Below are 18,428 nucleotides of genomic sequence, written 5' to 3'. Positions count from 1 at the left end.
TTCCTACCTGTGAATGGGTTTCTGAAACAAGCAGAAGAGAGCAAGTATTGCCTTGACTCCATGATTCCAGCTCTGGATCACTGTGAAACTCAGGGAACCAGCACTTTGCACCTTCCTCAGTGTTAGACAATGAACGCTGAAAGAGTTAGTGCTTCCCAGTAGTTCCCCTTCCTTCCTTCATCATCTCTGGGCAGTGACACAAACAATATCAAGCTCAGTCTGGAGAAAGATTTTTTGACCATGGACTTTTATAGAATCTGTTGATTGAAATGAAATTGGAAGACTTCATCCTCTGAAATCAGGTGGAGGACCATTAATCACCAAATACCATAATCTCAGACAAAAGATCTCCTCAGTAGCAGAGTACTATTAAAAAAAGTTGGGAGAATATGGTCACAAAGAAATAATAGCAAAGACAAAAGGAAAGGATAGGAAGTTAGCACTACAGCAAGAGGTTAACAGACATGATCTAACAATTAAAGACACTTACCGGAGAAATTTGAACCCCATTATACTCTGGCTCATGGTACATAAGGAAGAACTGGTTTACATCATCAAAGACAAAAACCAGGTCTATAGGTAAGCTTTAAGAATAATAAACATCCTGAATTCAAGAATAAGTCTGTCAAATGAAGGGATATTGATTTTGGAACAAGGAATATTATGTCAAACAACATTAGTTTAATTGATCTGAATTTAGTTTAAGTACTAAAAGCATTTATATACAAACAGCAAATGAAAATTAACTGCAGCTGAGTCCCTTGATTCTCAGATTATACAATATGCACAAGCAACTGAAAGTTCTTGTAGGAATCCCAGCAGCAAGGTCTGGGTTCTATTCCCATAGCATGACTCAATAGAAAAGCAATATGCTTTCTTTCAGAAAATATGAATATTTAAAGCCTTGTTTTGACTTTTAAAAATACACAAAACTTTTCCTTTCCCAAAAAGAATTTATAATAAACTGCAGAAAGACACTAGAGCTATGATCATTTCTAGCATGACTTAGTTCAAATATTTCCACTTGGAATGAGCCATCCAGGAAAAAAAAAATTCCTTCTGAAACAAACAGATTTGCGTGCTTTTGTTTTCCCTTCTATTCTCACTCAGCTATTTGCTTAGCCATCTTAGACATCTCAGAACCTCATTTGTAGGAACTAATGCATGGAACCTCGAGATACTGACTTCTGCAACATGTTGCTGTTGTTACCCATCAAGGAAAATGCAAAGTTATTTCTGTAATTTATTTCATTTTGTTTTAAGACCTGATTTTTTCAAAGTGGGAAGATTTTTTCTACAACTTTGTTATGCTCTTTTTTGTTCTTTTAAAAATTATTTGGATTTCCTAAATTAATGAAACTTTAAAGAAATTATAACAATACGTATGTCACAATATAGGCACAAAGGTAAAGAATTTCAGTTGCCACTTCTCACTTCCAAGTACCTAATTTACTTGCTAGCATAGGATTAATGCTCTAAAATTTCTTGATCTTATGCTTGTGAACACTTTGAGAGGCTTCAACCAATGAAAGTGTAAAAACAATGAAACTTTTAAGATTTATCTATATTTACACTTTTAATTGTATTAAGAGTAAAATAGTATAGTATTAAGAACATAATATAGGTATCCAAGACTTGTCAGATGAGCTGTATGTCTGATTTAGGCATAGATGACTCATTTTAAATACCTTAAGAATAAGGCCTGTCTGCAATGAATGACAGCTTATGGGGTAAATAACCAAAACTGTTACCTGGATTATTAATTGAGTGATTAAACGCCAAGCTTTTAGATCATAATCTGACCCTTAATTTCTATATCTTTATCTCATATAATTCATATATTTTTTCATAAGTTTTCTTCACTCTGCTTTGATGTCAATGTCAATGCCAAAGAAGTGTAGGCACAAAAATCTTATCCAGAGTTGTAGTAATAATTTGTAAAATTATTTTTTATTCATAACACTCATTATCCATATATCACAGTGAAATGTTAGGCAAACATAAAAGGGGAGATTTCATTTTTTACACAGCAGTGCCAAGTTTGCTTCCAACTCTTCTGGTTCAGATTGTGTCAAAATATCATCTGTACATCTGCTGAAGAATTCACTGGGGAAATATCTGGGCAGTATACTTTCCAGCCTCTTTCAGGGTTTGTCTTAATAAGTCAGGAGTTTTTAGCATCTTCTGAAAAGTTTGTTGTGCACCTCAGGAAAATACCAGTGACTCTTCCTGTTGACTGCTTGAACCCATAAGAAGGGGTTCACTGATTTCTCTTATTATTTACAGGTGATCTAGTTCTTGCTTAAAATGTATCCTTCTAAAATCCTGTGCCTTGGCTATGACTGACTGGAAGTTCATGGGTTAATCAATGAAGTTTGACCTCTCATATGGAGAAAAACAGGCAGGATCCAGAGGCACAAAGAAACCCAAGAAACTAAGGACGCATCACTGAAAAATGTGCATTGGGAACTTGTTGAATGATGGAGCTCATTGCTGTTGAGAAAGAAGAAAGAAACTTGTCAACTCTCATTTGCCCATATGGAAGTTGTGGAACATCTTACATGTGATTTTCTTCTTCGTTTCAGAAGCCAAGCTTAGGAATCGATGGGCTAAAGCATCACAGGAACACATGTTGGACCTACTCCTGTTCTGGGCCTGTGATGAGCTTGGCAAGGTTCCAAAAGTATATCAGAAGTCCAGCTAATGTAACTCTGTGCACCAGCTTCTGAGAAATTAATTCACTTAATTCAATGGAGCAACAGCTTACAAGTATTGCATGTGCAGTCTTTGTTGATTCGTGAAGAAACCATCATTATGTAAAAAGACCTCTGCAAAGAGATCAGTAGGCATAAGTAAGGCAGAATACCTGCTTTTTTCCCCCTTAATAATCTATTAGGAATACATTGAAGTCTTTCTCGCTGTAAACTTCTTCAACCTCTGCAGCACTGGCTTAAAAGGAGGTGAGTTTCTGCCTTCTTCTGTCAACAGCTGCTCCCTCCAACACTGCCTTTTATTTTTGTCCAAATCCAATTTATGTCTGTCATTCATGAGAAAGTTTCTGTAGAACAAACAACCCACTGAAGACATTTATTATTTTCATGATTAACATTGCCATGAAGCAACATTTAGACAAGCAACATCTTGTTAATATCGATTGTCTGAAAATTGTACTGTTTTCCCCTCTTCCCTTATTAGCCCTGTATCTCTTTCTTTACTTTTTGATTTCCATGTCAATTTTGTGTTAATACAGAGAGTATAAATTGTCACAAATACACAGCAACTAACACATTACAGACAGAACTCTGCTGAAACAGTAGAAGTTTCGCACTACTATATCACTAAATTCATGAAGCAGAAAGATGCCTGGATGACCTGGGAATGCTAATTGGCAGGCTGAAATTGTTCTCATGAGCCAGTACAGAGTGAAGAGCAAGAGCTCAGGCAGACTCTGAGGTTATGACTATAGTGACAAATCAGATGCCAGTGGGGCCCAGACCAAGGTGCAAGAACTAGATTTTCTTGGTTGTTACTGCAAATTTCAAGACATATTTTGCCAATCTATATATCATACTAAAAAAAAAAAAAAAAATGCCCAGCACATTTTGGGAATCTAACTGTTCACACCGGTCAGTTTTAGCATTGCCACACTATTTTCAACGATAAGATATTTTTACAGCATGGATTAGCAAGGCTGTGCAAGTTGGCTTCAAATCCAAAGACCAAATCCTAGCACTATTAAGTTATCAGTACAGGCATAACTAGAAAAGATGTAACTACAGGCCAGTGAATTTGTGTTAGAGTTAATGCAGCTTCAGGGAACTGCAAAGCTTGGCTGTACAAGTTTTGGTACAAATTCAAGATGTCTGGTTTTCTCCCTGTCACCACATCATTGCTGTATGTGTAATGCAGGCATGATTCTAAACCTCCAGGTTAATGTTAACACAACAAAAATTAAGTTCTAGCTGATGCATTTTTTTTTAATGTGTAGTGAATAAACCTGTCAAAAGTTAGGATAGTAACTAAATATGAATGACTGTATGGGTTGTATGCTCTTAGCTGTCATTCTGATAAGGAAAGTTTGGCACTGGACATGTGATCACCATGAGTGAAGTGTTATTTTTTATAGGATCTCCTACAAACAACAGGGGTGGCAGAGAAACCACTTGGCAAGAGAAATGCCTTTCAGTCTCTGAAAAAAATTATTCCATGGAGGTTGACTTATTTACATTCTTTTTTTCAGGGAGAAAGAATTCCAGAGACAGGTAGGGAATGCAACTCACACAAGTTCCTGGGATACATCATGCCATGATGCACAATTATGCAGATTGAGCACATCAAGCTTCTTAATATATGTGTCTATAGGACACTTGCAAAATGGTTTGGTCAGAGTAGTTTTAACTTTAAAAATATGCCTTTAGTTTGAAGATAACAGGATTAAGGAGATATCTTCACTGAAATAATATAAAACATTTTTATAACTTGCCTGTCCAACCCAGTGGCCTCTTTGTTTCTTTAGTGCAAGATAGTCTTTCTACATTTTAAGATAGATATGTATAGCTTTTTATGAAGCTATGCTGGATTTTAGGAGAAACCTCAACAAAGCTGGTAGGTGTAAGAGCAGCCCTTTATTCAGAAACATATCAATGGAGACTAACAGCTGAAAGAATAATCACTCAAATTATAAGTACACACAATGCCATACTAGAAGTCAAAGGGTTCACGTAGGATTAGTACCATGCAAAATGACAGAGATCAGAAGTAAGGGAGCAGAGAAGCCACAGAATCCAGAGATGCATAGTCCCATGATGAAAATTAGAAGTAGGTGACAATAATCAGAGTATCTATTATATGTTTGCATATTAAATATGCTTCAGGCTAAAACTTTCAAGAAAAACTTGTGGATTTTTTTTTCTTTTAAATGTCCTTCTCAGGTAAGGAAATAAGACAATTCTAATGGTAGAGAATTTAAGTTCAAGCTTTTTCAGTACTCCTGCCCACAGGCTTGTACAGATGTCTCACAGTCCTAGGAGGCTTTACTGTCCCTCTGTCAAGGTTTCGTCATGCGAAGTAAAAGAAATGTTCTTTTATTCTTGTACCAAAGTCCCATATTTGTGTCAGTATGTGAAATTTCACTAAACTCTTAATTCATATTTGGCCATATCTAGCTGGTTCATTTATATTTAGAGGGAAAAAATGGTTAAGAAGAATTTGGATAACAAGCAGAAAGGAATGTTTCATTTTAAATGATTTTTCATTTTTAAATGAATGTTATCTGATGTAATAAAAAAGGTTGAAGCAAAATATCTCTCTGTTATCAAAACACAACATTTCACTGGCTCAAACCATTTTTGTTATGGCTGCTTTCAAATGGATTAAAATGAAAGCATATTTTGGAATGGAAGAATTTGCAAAACTTAGAATTCCAAATTCCTATTCTACTTAGAGTGATAAATTATTCATCTTCAGTAAATAGGGACTCAAACATGATCTACATAGCTGTGATTGCATATGCAGTGTGCATAACATTTAGATCTTCCTTCTCTACCTCTATCGTTCAATAACAATGAACCCACAGAATAATTGTTATAGACCTTTTAATTGCTGAATCTACCTTAGTAGACATAAACTCAGGTCTTTCTGCCCAAAGAGAACCTTCTGTTTTATCTTCTGACAGTACAACTGTGACCTTTATAATTCAACAGAATGGTCTTTGCTCTGCAATGCTCTGTTAGGTGGATGCAAGAGATTTCAAAACATACATAATTGTGGATAGTTCAGTAGCAGCAGTAGTCTTCAATCAACAACATGATGCCATTGTGGGCTTTGATGCCAAACAAATTCATGTCCTGAACTGCTTACAGAGAAATGTATGCTGGCCCCGAAGTCTGGAGATGGTCAAAGACTCAGAGGAGCTCACTTCTGGTAAAGTGCTGCTCCTGTAAGAGCAAAATAACGTGCCCTCCCCCCACACATGCTCATATATATAAAAACATCTCAAATCACATAGAAAAAGATCTGATCTTTCCAACAAAGAAAGCCAGTGCCGTGCCTGGAGTTTCTCTTTTCTCCCAAGTCCTTTCCAATAATATTTGGCTCAAGTCCAGCATGTTACAGGGCTCCCAAGCCTCTTTCCCAGATATATCTGTCTTGTCTCTCTGGGTAAAAGAAACTTATTTCTGGCTCTCTGTCAAGCTCCCCACAACCTTGTATTACCAAATGCTTTGATTTCCACAGAGAATCATAATTCTTCTCTGCTTCTTTCTCCCCTCCTCCTCTCCCCTTTAGGTGACAAATGGCTCTCTAGAAGTCACCCTTCTCTTCATTTTGACCTTCTGTTCACCTCCTCCATTTTTTCCTCTCCCCTGGCCAATTCCAATTTGGGTAATTATTCTGTCTACAGTAAGTAAAATTCTCTCTTTTGTTGTAGTCAAAGATAATATCCTTCTCCTTCTGTTCTTGAATGTAATGCTATGCCTTGATAAATCATTACTGTGGTTTACCCCAAAAGGGAACGAGTGAGTGATTCAGGACTGATATCTTTTCATAAAGTCATTCCAGTGTTTAGGAATACTTTGGGATGAGTGGTGTTGTATTATTAGTCCTTAATCCCTAGATGATTTGCATTACAACTATTATTCTCTCTATTGTACAGCTTTTTAAAGGGTGCCTATTTATTAAAGTGAATTGATGCTAAAAATATGTAAACCTTTGCCCGTGGAAAAATGAAAATAGCCATAGCTTTGGAAATGTTTTAGAAAACTGAAATTCTAGCTGTTCTAAATACAGCACTGAAGTGACATAAAATCCAAACTGTGACATTTTTCTTTTTTTCCCTAAGCCTGCACTTAGATCCATATATTCTTATTCTTAGTACAAAAAAATATATACAGACACAGATGATGTAACAACCCTTTTTTCTGTCTTTCATCCTTAGGAAGGACCGATACCTTTTATGAAAACTTGAGTCCATCTTAAAAAGTATTTCTCTTATTATGCACATCAAATCATGCCTTGGGTTGAAACACTTTGTAGATGAAGACAGCTGTTTGCTATGAAGTACCCACTGTTATTTTTGAAACAGATGCTTTGATTTGTTGGAAAGAACTAATATGTGCTGATTTTAGCCCCAATCCAGTATGACACACAAGCATGTGCTTAAATCTATCGTTACTCAGAAAAGCACTTATACATATGTTAAAAATTAAGAATGTGCTTAAGTGCTCTGCTTAATGGGGATGATCTTGAGCACATATTTAAGTGCACTGTTGAATCAAGGCCAGAATGCCCAACCTTGGTTATTGTGAAGTTTGCTATCTTTTTACTGCTTTAAGTTCAAACAACATAGCAATGCTTTATTTCATGTCCTTTGCAAAGGAGGCAATAGCATACTTGACAAGAAAAAAGAGTTCATTACATCTTGCAAGCCAAGTAGTGGGGAGGATGGGAAAGCCTGCATAAAATTACCAGGCTCCCCTTTCTTACACTGGTAAGCATGCGAGATAGGATTCCATCTGTGGCTGCTCTTCAGTGGCTGTGAATCTGTTTCAGATCTCAGCTGGTTATTTATACCACAAGAGCTCCTGCTTTTTGCCCTGCCTCACAATCTGACAGTGGTCAAAATGATATTTGCCCCACAGACTGCAGCTAATGTGCCCATTCCACTGCATTCCTGTTTCAGGTGTAACTTTCACTTTTTATATGAAGATATTATTCATCATCTGTTTACATGATGATTTGGTCAAACCCTCTTTCCAACACTTTGATAATTTTTTAGTTGAGGAAAACTGCCAGATTCCATACCGATCTTTTTTTTTTTTTCCTGTGATGTTTCTGACATATAATTCCCGGTGAAATCCATCTACACCCCAATATTCTAGGAATACCTGGATGGATGATTTTCTTCTGCTTACTAGATTGTGGGGCATTAGGATTTTTTTAGTCCACCATGTAAATTTCCAAATACAATGAATAAGAAAAACTGGATGCTTTTGGCAATTTTAATAACTCTTCAAAATGAGAGAGGAATGAAAAATTATACTCAAATCTTTGCCATCCTTTACACATAGTTCTGAACACTTGGCCTATTCTGAAACAAATAGCTAGACCAAAATCTTGGTGATTTACTTTCTTGGGTTTAGTTGGAAATTCCCACCTTTCAAAGTTGTCTGAAAAATAGCAACACAAATCTGATATGTGACATATCAAGCCTCAGCTGTAGCTTCAGATCATATCTGTTGTCAGCAGCAGAAAGACAATAAATCTATGTGGGGAGAAAGATGGATTCCCCTCTGCTTCGACTGCCATTGAAGATGCCAGCTATGTTCAGATTATGGAAATATTCTATTAGTTCTTATGATGAAAGAGTGAAGATTAAACGAAGCTTGTCTCCCATGTTAGTTTGAGTTTGCAGTGCTGGCTGTCAGAAATATCATCTTTTGAAGTACTTAATGCCATTTATACATGTTCATGCATAAAAGTATAATTGCCATTTATCTAATGAAAAACATATTCTGATAATTTTCCACACTGCCTCATATTTATTGTATGTTCTGTTCTGCTGTTTCTTCTAATATCCTCATCTTTACTCATATTGTAGTAACAATATACATCAGGCTTATAATTAAAACATTATGAAAACCATGAAAAAAAGAAAAATGTAACAATAAAGATCAATTACATTTAATAGCCTGGTGATGGAAATGCACATCAGAGCTCAAATTTACTACAAAGCCATGCTCAAAGTATTTCAAATATGGATCCACTACAAAAAAAACTGCTTCTGTAATTGCCAGAAAAAAACTAGCAGTGGTACTGTTTAAAAACATCAAAGAGCCACTGTCATCTTCTTCCCTACCTCTTTAAAGGAAGGGATTAGTTGAAAAGCAGTTCAAAGTGTAAGCCGGAGATGTTTCAGGGAACTTCAGAATTTGGAGCAGGTGTTTTTGCCATGGGCTAGTAGTACATCCAGTAGCAATGCAAGTCATCCAGGCTTAAAGAAGAAGAAAACCTGACTCAGTATTCCCAGCAGATCTCCCAGACAATGAATCACAGGTTGAGGAATTGGAAGATAGGGACAGGCAGAAATAGGAATATTTTATAAGGGTTACTATAAGGATAAAAGAAAGGAAATCATGCTTAAAATATATTACCAAAGCAAGTGAGAAAAGTCAGAAGTTTCTTATTTGTTAAAAACCCACCAATTCTTAGCTAAATTCACACAGAGGATATGTTTTCATGACAGGCCTATAGAAGACTGACCCCAGAATTAGTGCACTCAGATCGTCCTTCTCTAGCCATAAAGCACTGTTGCTTCTTAAGGGTTACTGCACACACCTAAGGTGATACTTTCCATAATTCTTCTTTCTGCAGTGCACTGGACTGCTCACTGATGATTTCCTGGTGAACAACTACAGAATTCGCCTGTTCCAAGCGTCTTTGGGGACTTTAAGGTGGGTACTAGAAGATGTTCAGCCTTTAAATTCTTGCATAGTTAGGTGTTTCTTCACATGAAAACAAAATCCCAATATTAGTTGGATAGTTCCAGACAGCCCAAGTATAAAGAACAAATCATTTCAAGTGCAAGAGGCTGTGGACAGAAGGGGGTTTGGGCCCCAGCTAGCATGCAATGTTATATATGAATATCACTCAGATTTCATACAGAAGAAGATTCTATTCAGTAGTATAAACCATGAATAACAGGCCTGGAATCTGACCTTTTAAAAATATAAGCAAAGGAGTTGTTCCACTCGCTCTGCTCTGTGAAACTTCACAGATAAAAAGCACAATCACTCCCAACTTCTTGTCCTTATTAATATCAGTTATAGCTGTGGTACTTGGCTGAAAAGACAAGTCAAACCTTCAGTCTGGCCTTACCAGAAAGACATCAAAATCATAGTTTCAGCATACATAAACCAGTGCTCAGTGGAAATGTTTTGTACTCAAAGCAGAGTAGGAAAGGCCAGACAGTTTTCCTATGCCTACTCAAAGGAAGAGAAATTTCACTTACAAAAGAGTAATTATGGAGACATGTCCATACTTACTCTCATCACCAAGGAGGTTAAAGGAATACGGAGAAGAAATTATAACTTTGTGTCCGGCTGCATCACTCATCACACTGTATGACAAAACATGCACTATGAATTACTATATTTCTTTACAGTTATGTATTGGAACCATCTCCAGAACTGAGCATCTTATTATTGCCCATAAATTCAGTGCAGAGGAGATCGCAGTCCAACATTACTGTCTATAGAGTAGCCATGTCATTTCCTCTCTGGAATATGGAATCTGCAACCACCAAATGCTGTAGACTGAGTTTAGCAATAGGACTGCTGATAAATAAATATTCCCAGTGGAAGCCAACTGAGCAGTGTCCCACAGTGTCATGAGTCATTTGTTGTCGCTGAACAGTCTATGCCTCTGCACAGTGTAGAGAGCAGTGCCATACAGAGATGCTGTCCTACCTTCTGGGAAGAGATTAACTAAGCCGAGCCCATAATATTTAATTAAATTCTCCACTAAACTGCTAAATCGCTTTGAGTCTTGAGATCATATCCTGAGAGCTGAGAAAAGAGGTAGTTTGCAGTTTTCTCACCCAGTGAATAGAGTATGGTGTTGCAGTGAGATACAGCTTACACAGTTTTAATGTCAACATTTTAGATAACTGCATGTGAGCAAGTCACCATAGATTGCCTGCATCGCCCGTGAAAATAAGTCAGCAATTTTGGAACAAAATTCCTCTGGCCTATATTAAATGACTGTTAGCTGACTCATATCCCAGAAATACCTGGTTTTCTCATTGGTGGAAGGGGAGTTTAGAGTGAATTCTTGAGAGAGAAAAAAAACCCTTATGTTATAGACATCTCCAGCCAGTCACATGAATCCTGTGCAAGGAGACTAACAAGTCACAGAGCAGACATGCAAGACTTAAGCCAAATGTATTGAATATTTTTCACTCAGATTCACTGAGAAATTGTTCTGCTATCTACTCAGCACAAAGTAAATGTGTACTGCACAGCTGCTCTCCAAGAGTGAACACATAACATGGGACTGGCTGCAGGAATGATGAGGCCCACAAGGGACTACTCAGCTTTAGACAAAACCATTCCTTCTAGTTTGTCAGTCTAGTTTGTCATCTAGGCCTGAAATTTTTCTTGCTTTCCTATCTGCCTGAAGACATATTCAGCAAAAAATTATGCAAATTTTGGGAGGAAGCCAGAAAGATATTTTCTCCTTGTGACTCAACAAGATTGGAATTTGTTACTGATCTCACTCAAACCAGTGCAAATCAGGAGCAATTACATCAAAATCAATGGTGATAACCTAGTAGGAAGTGAGAATATGGGCCTACTATTTTAAAAATGGCAGCAAATCTCACTTTACATGAAGATGGAATGATGCAGTTTGCTTCTAATGAGATGGTGTGGTCTTTTTATGTGACAGAGAAACAGCGCTGTAGCTGAACTGTTAAATAAAAGTTTTCACTTAACTTACAGTACATTTTACTGTCATTAAAAAAGCATTTGGGAAAAATAGTTCCCAATGAGTCTCTGTTGAAATTTTGGGATCATAAACTTTTATATCTTAATATTTATGATTCTAATAAACTACCACAATATTAAAATGAAAGATACAAACTCTGAGGTCAAAAACTACAATTTGTTGTAAGGCAAAACAATTTTCAATAATAAACCACTATTGAAATCGAAGATCACTTCCTATAATTTAATAAGTAATCCCCTTGGTGGTATATCCCAGATATTAAACTAGTTTAGTTCACTTGGACCAGGTGTTTTAAATTGGTACATAGCATTCTGCCAAATGATAATACAAAACTAATAATGAAATGACATGAAAGCCTTTTATATTCTGATTTTTACCTTCATTGCTGATCACAAATTGGCTAATCAGGAGCAATTAATTAATTCATTATTGTTAATAGTAGTGAATGACAAGTATAAAGATAATACCTTGTTTATTAGCTCAGCTATAGCACTGTTGGATGTCAGTTAACCAGATGCAAATGTTTGATTGGATAATGTATCTCGCAGCTCCCAATCCACATAGCACGTGCCAAAGCAGTTAGTGTTTTTTCACCAGAAGCATCCAGCTGCAGACTATAAGTGTTTCCATAATAAAGTCAGTATAGCTTGTACTTTTAAAACTTATTTAAAGGATACTGTTTGAGTCTGAGAGAAAAAATATTTTCAAAAGGGTCTGCCCCAAAAGGGTCTGCCCTGTGTGCAACCAAAAATAGTCCATAAATGTATCTTTCACTATGTTTCAAAGACACTGATGTTAAACTAGTTAGTCATTAGAGAAGATGATAATTCATCCATTTCTTGTTCCATATGAATGTTTGCTGATGCTGCTGATGCACCAAGTTCAAACTTTTTAGTCCTATATGTGATTCACCATGGAAGCTGCCCTATAACAACCACTTTAGAAAGACTCTGAGCCTAGGTCAAAATCATGACTTATTGAGTCTTGATACTCAGTGTTTATGGTTTGTCTTATCGCTACATGAGGAGGTTCCCACTCCAAATGAGTGTGTGAACCCTATAATTAATTGGAAAATGAAAAAATGCTGTTCCACTCTGTGGCATAACACCTTGCTCAAGAATAAGTCTTTGAAGTCATGGAAATACAAGGAGCAGGCAGCACAACTGACATAGAGTAGAAACTTGTCGTGTCTGGTTCCCAGAGCAGGTGCTGATGCTGTTGGGCACTGTCTCCTTTTCTGGTCAAGGAACTGAACATTGTGTTGGTCATGCAATAGGAAAGGCTGCAGCCACGAGGATGTGGAACCACATCCCACAGAATCTGATGCACTTGAGAGCTATGTTGGCTTGAGGTCTATAAAAATGACAGTTTTATTTACACAATTGTTCCATTATACTTTATTGAAGGGAATAGAGAGAGATTGCTTAACATGCTTCCAATTTGTTTATTTGTTTTGCTTTATTGGATAAAACTAGTGCTCAGGAAATAACTAATGTAACTGACAGCACTGACTTGAATGAAGAAGGGGTGATGGCAGACAGGGACAGTTCTGTTGGAGAGTGGTGAATGACAGGTTCTCTACCCACCCAGAAAATCCTTCTTCAAACAAATGCCCTTTGTGGGTGGGGACAGATGACCAAAAATATTTCCGTTTGTGAAAGAATTGTGGTCTAACCTCAGCTCAACAGACCTAATCAGCACTAATCCAAGCAAGCACTTAGCCCTGTTGCAAACAAGCATAGACTGCATTGCTTTGGAAGCTCAGGAAAGTCAGCTATGAAATACAAATTGTAGGTCTACCCTCGACATTTCTGACTGACATTAATGGAAATGACAGCTTACTCCCAGAATAAAGATAGGTTGGGCTGGGGGAACATAACAATTCCATAAGAATTACCACTTGATTACTTATTGCCAAACCCTTAGTGGTGTCAAATATGCCACAGAGGTCAGGAAAGAGCTATGTAGAACTGTCAATGCTCTGAAAAGTTTGTGCTGGATCATTAGAGTGTGGCTTGTAGACTGAAGTGGTCACAAAGAAGCAATATTTCTTTGCCACTCATTGAGGAATACCAAATACCTTCTGAGTTTTGCAGCACTTGATATAACTGAGGCTGTGTGCTGAAACAGCTCTGCCCAATCAGATCAGTGGAACAGCAATCATATCTCTTCTGAATATCATATTTGTGGTTTTTCTCTTTCATTATAGTTGACAGAGTTAGGGTAAGACACTGAAGCAAATGTAAAACCCATCACTTTTAAACATGGCATCTTTGTATCTGATCCCCATCTGACATAGATGGGGAATAACCCTATGATGATAACAAAGTTGTACCTCTTTACTCCAGGCCCTAAAGCAGCTGGGCTTCTCCATTTCTGTAATTTAGACAATAAAACAAGATTCTCTAGAAATAGCAGTTAGGATTTCCTCTGTTTTACAAAGCACCAAACACTTGGGGGGGGCTCAGAAATAATTCTCAAGTACTGTTTAAATGTGTTTGAATTCACTGACTATTCTCAGCTATATGGGAACACACACACATGCATACACAAACAGCCCTTGAAGGAAATCAGAGCATCTGATGGAAAAGGTTTACTTTACTCTGGGTGATCTCAGCTGCACTATTTACACACAAAAATCTCTTAGAGGGAACCATAAAAAATACATCAAAGTGCAGTGACTTTTTGTGCCCCTCCCTCCCAAGCTCTACAACATATTTTGGAGTTTATTTTCTCTTCCTGGTCAGTTTCTTCCAGATCTCATAATAAAACAGAGTACATGAAAACTGAAACTTTTCAGGGAGAAAATGTTTTAAAATATTTTCTTTTAGAAACTGATTCTCCTCCATTGGATTTTTTTGCAATTTTTTTAGAATGTTTCATTCTTCTATCTTCTTGGTCTGTAAGGGTCTCCCTTAGGAGATGTATACATATATGAATGAACATGGGGATGGTGTCAGACCCTGTGATTTGTGGGCCTCATGCTCTGGTACCATTAAACTAATCTAAACCACCATCTTTGCTTTTTTTCCCTCTCCTGCACAGGGAGCAAGGTGGTCTGCAAAACTACCAAGGCCCTACAGTAGGCGTGGTCCTTCAGAAACCTCCTAGGATGATCTGCATATGGGACCTGACACAGCCAGGGAGCATTGGATTTAATTGTGCATGTTTAGTCACAAAACTGGAGCAGAGCAGGGCAGCTTGCCATATTTGTTAAAAGTGGTCCTGTGGGCCACCATTTGTACATAAGAAATCAGGATTCAGGAGACTCAAATTCTGTTCAAAAGGAGATTTCTTATGTAGACCTGAAATAATTGACTCAGCCCTCCACATCTCAGGTTTTCCCCATAACTTTGGGATCTTTATTGGGGTATAAGTACCTAACATTCATGACAGAGTAGCAGTCAGATGTTATGAGAATGAGGATTGCACAAGCAGTTCAGAAGAAAGAAGATTGCACACTCTTCAGTTTGTTTTCTGGACTATCAGTGGATATTGCACTCACAGAAGAGTGGGGCACATCTACACTTCAGTTCCTGTGTGAGACACCTTCTCTTGGGATTTGGGATTTAATTACTGACTGGATTCTGGTTATCCACAGGAATTCACACTCAGGAAGAGGTGGAAACATGACTCAGCCTCAACAAGTCATCTGGCAGCTGCAGAAGGATATCGGAATACCTTGCTGTAAAGAACACTTTGCAATTTATCATACCCACTATCTTCCCTCTCAGATGGAAGGGAGGAAAGAAAAGTCACAACTTCATTATACAAATCAAGTGTCTTCTATTAATGAATTTGCTTTCTTCCATAACTGGTAGCAAATCCACACTCTGGCCTGAATTTTCAATAATCCTATACTTTCCTTCCTCTTTAGCACTCTTGCTATCTCTGTCTCTCCACCTCTGTCTAGCTCTTGCCCTGCATGTCATGTCTCCTCCAAGGTGCACCCACTGATAGTTAAAATTTCCTATTTCAATGAAATGCAAGACTGTTGTTCTGGCTTGTACCTTCACCATAGCATGAAATTTGTATTGGCTGCTGGGCTTTCAAATTTCTGAATTACCCTTGAGTCTGTTTTGGCTCTTTCCATCTTTTAAGGCCTCCTTTTTCCTTATGAGCCCACCTGGAAAATGGCAATAAAACTTACAAGCTGTAGGGGGCTTGTTTTCCAAAGTTCACTGCAACTCTAGTTGTTTTTAAGAGAGCTTATCACTTTATCCGGCATAAAGGATTGTTATTATCCCATATGCCTAAATCTAAGTGATTAAATGAACAAAACAGCTTGGTTTGTGCAATATTTATTCAGGATGGGGTCTATTAAAATACAGGTGACAAAACTCTCAATAATTGTAATTGTTTCTAAAGTATCTTACACAACCCAACAAAATAATTCATCTTGCTATGTGTAAGCTCCAACTCAGAACAAGAGTATTGGAACTACAGTTCAAAACAGCTGAAAACCATGAGAATCTTAAAAAGTTAGTACGTGGTTATTCATCTAAAGATGTTGCCAACAACAATTTTGTTATTTGTTGTCTTAAATACAGCCTTTTGGCGTTCAATACAGGTGAATTACTCTTCTAGACCAAAAAATGGTCTCTCTAGACTGAAGCATGGTGACAGCCCAGAGACAAGCAATCATGATCTGCACTCTTCTAAGAATGTAAACAAAGAAAATTCTCAATTAATGGCATGGTTTCTCCTTTAAAAGGCATAATTTCTAAAAGGTGAGGAGTGTTATGAGCAAAATTCCTGGAAATTGAAATGTAAGCAGAGAACTTTGAATGAAACTTGGACGTTCTTTTAGAAGAGTTTATTAAATGGCTAAACCCCCACAATTTCACAATCAAAAAGAACAAACTTTGGCTATAAGCCCAACATCATTTTGTGGAAACTGTGAATACAAAAGTAATGTATAATGTGAAAACAAAATAGGCAGATTTAGTTAGCAGTAAAAATGAGAAATTATCAACAAACTGAAATAATTAATACAAGAAAATAAAAGTATGGGAAAGTAATTCCTGTCTATATGGAAAAGAGCAATATTTTTAAAAGTTTTGTTAAAGATAAAAATATGCTAGAAGTGATATAATGCCGACATTCGATAAGGATATTAAATCTGTTAGTGATCATAGAGAAGGATAAGGTTTCAGTAAATATTGCCTTGTAGAAAAACAGGTTCATTTAATCACTTCACATGAAGATGATCAAGATTTTTCCAGTCCTTCAAGTAGCAAGGAGGAATTTAGGCAAAGTCTGTTAAATATTTTTAAATCAGTAGCTTGAATCCAAGAGCCCTTATTTTCCCAAGGAGTCAGCTGAATCACTAATGCTGCTCTTGAATAAATGTTGAAATACTGGTGAAATTCCAGAAGACTAAAAAAAAATACAAATCCTGAGCCAATATACAAAAAGTTTGAATTAGGCGACTTACTGGACATCAATCCCAGTCAAAAAAGGGATAAGCTGATAAAGCAATAAATGCATATGGTTAAGATGGGCCGACAATTCCCTAAAGTAACCAGTCATGGGGTACACTTCTACCTTTAGTCTCATTTCTCAAGGATTGGCTGAAGCATGACCACATGCAATGTAAAATATTCCTAAAATAGTGGCAGAAGACAGTTATGAATGACAGCTGTAAAAACCTATTGCAGAACTGATAATGATACACAAAATTAGCTGACTTATTTAGTCAGGTGAGGCAATTTCAACTAACCAGGTACTACAGCCAAACTTCTGCAGCAGTTCTAAAATGAATCTTTAGAGATAGGCAACAGAGCAGAAGTTCCTAAAGTAATTCTGAGAATATGTGAACCTTTTTTTGTGTAAACTGAGTAGCAAATACAAGCAGGGTGATTATTTTGCCTCTGTGTGTAATATTGATGAGATTGATACTAGAATATTACATACACATCTGGTGTCCATATTTGGGGGGGAAAAAAGCTGAAAACTTGAAAAGGATGCAGAAAGGACCTTAAAAATCATTTCAGGATGGAGAAAATTCCTTACAATGGGGCACTGGAAATTATCTATTTAGATTATAGTAGATTTAAGGGTGGCTTGAATATGTATGCACATACATTCATTAGGAAGAACACTGAACACTTAAAGGACTTTTCAACAAAAACAAAAAGGCCTAAGGAAAATCAGTAGATACAGGCTAAAACCAGACAAGTTTAGTTTGGAAATAAGACACATTTTTCAGCAGTGAGGGAGATTAGTCAGAAAAAGCATCTACAAGGGAAAGTAGTGAATTCTCCTTCTCTTCATAATAATATTGGCTGCGATTCAGAAAGATGTGCTTCAGCCAAACAAAAGCTATTCTTTAGTCAGAGATTTTTGCTCAATTTAACATATTAAATTGTCCAATTATTTCTTCTGCGCTTAAACACTTTATGTAGGGTACAACTCATTCAACTTTAGTTGTCTACTGTGTAGATATTGGAAACTCAGGTAGCCTGTGCAGGATTGCTTAAGAGTCAAAAGACACTTAGAGGGCTGGATTTATCTCACCCATTTTAGAAACCTGCATTAGTATGAGATTAATCCCAAGAGATTCCTCTTTCTCTCTACTACAAAAGATGTTATAAAGGAAACAAAAAGAGACTAGTAAAGGAGCTTGAATAACTAGCCCTGATTAGAGATTTCCACTGAAAAAGCATGCATTTAGTCAGGTGAATCCTGACTATATTTTGTGTCTGAGTGTCAAGAAGGCATTCTGACAACGATTCCTGAGCAATGTATCTAGTTCAACATGAAAGGCCGTGCCTGGATTTCTGCTTGGATTAGGTGAGGTTTACAATATATCTTCTGTGCCTAATGTGTAGCTTTTTACATACATTTATTTAGATTTTCTCTTCCATTTTTTTCAGCATCACATGTAATTTATAACTCAACAGTAAAAAATTATGCTTTCCCTA

This window comes from Corvus brachyrhynchos, unplaced genomic scaffold (assembly GCF_000691975.1).
Source record: "Corvus brachyrhynchos isolate BGI_N302 unplaced genomic scaffold, ASM69197v1 scaffold116, whole genome shotgun sequence".
Taxonomy (NCBI): Eukaryota; Metazoa; Chordata; class Aves; order Passeriformes; family Corvidae; genus Corvus; species Corvus brachyrhynchos.
This window is presented reverse-complemented; position numbering follows the sequence as displayed.